The sequence below is a fragment of the Solanum stenotomum genome, unplaced genomic scaffold, assembly GCF_019186545.1.
Source record: "Solanum stenotomum isolate F172 unplaced genomic scaffold, ASM1918654v1 scaffold31569, whole genome shotgun sequence".
In the NCBI taxonomy this organism is placed as follows: domain Eukaryota; kingdom Viridiplantae; phylum Streptophyta; class Magnoliopsida; order Solanales; family Solanaceae; genus Solanum; species Solanum stenotomum.
Window position 1 is genome coordinate 1 of NW_026031515.1, and position 790 is coordinate 790.

The window sequence follows — 790 nt, forward strand, 5'->3', positions numbered from 1 at the left end:
TAGCACTCTAAATTCTACTAAACACCTCATTCCTCCCAACGCCCTAGCCAGCCCTCCTCCGACCTAGCCTCCACACGCACCGACGCATGACGCCCCCCGTCACGCCCATCGTCAACGCCCATATCACCTGTCCTAACGACGTCGTTCCTGCAAAAAATAAATAAATATATTTTTTCAACTACACGACCGAATTTCGACAAAAAGGAGGGATACAACACGGGGAATTCCCAGGGGGTCACCCATCCTAGTACTACTCTCGTCCAAGCACGCTTAACTTCGGAGTTCTGATAGGATCCGGAGCATTAGTGCTGGTATGATCGCATCCATCATTCATAGCACTGTAAATTCTATTAAACACCTCCTTCCACCCAACGCCCTAGCGTGCCCCCCGCCGACTTAGCCTCCACGCGCACCGACGCATGACGCCCCCCGTCACGCCCATCCTCAACGCCCCCATCACCTGTCCTAACGACGTCGTTCCTGCAAAAAATAAATAAACATATCTTTTCAATTACATGACCGAATATCGACAAAAACGAGGGATGCAACACGAGGACTTCCCAGGGGGTCACCCATCCTAGTACTACTCTCGCCCAAGCACGCTTAACTTCGGAGTTCTGATTGGGATCCGTTGCGTTAGTGCTGGTATGATCGCATCCATCATTCATAGCACTCTAAATTCTATTAGACCCCTCCTTCCTCCCATCGCCCTAGCCTACCCCCCGCCGACCTAGCCTCCACCGCGCACCAACGCATGACGCCCCCCGTCACGCCCATCCTTAACGCCCCC

At 53.0% G+C, this 790-nt stretch overlaps 2 non-coding genes across 2 annotated transcripts; both read right to left on the reverse strand.

The window, feature by feature from the left end:
• Positions 1 to 206: 206 nt before the first annotated feature.
• LOC125852010 (5S ribosomal RNA) lies at positions 207 to 325 on the reverse strand. The gene has a single exon (XR_007444958.1). It is a non-coding gene; the product is annotated as a 5S ribosomal RNA (ribosomal RNA).
• A 214-nt stretch (positions 326 to 539) lies between these two features.
• LOC125852009 (5S ribosomal RNA) lies at positions 540 to 659 on the reverse strand. The gene has a single exon (XR_007444957.1). It is a non-coding gene; the product is annotated as a 5S ribosomal RNA (ribosomal RNA).
• Between the last annotated feature and the right edge of the window lie 131 nt (positions 660 to 790).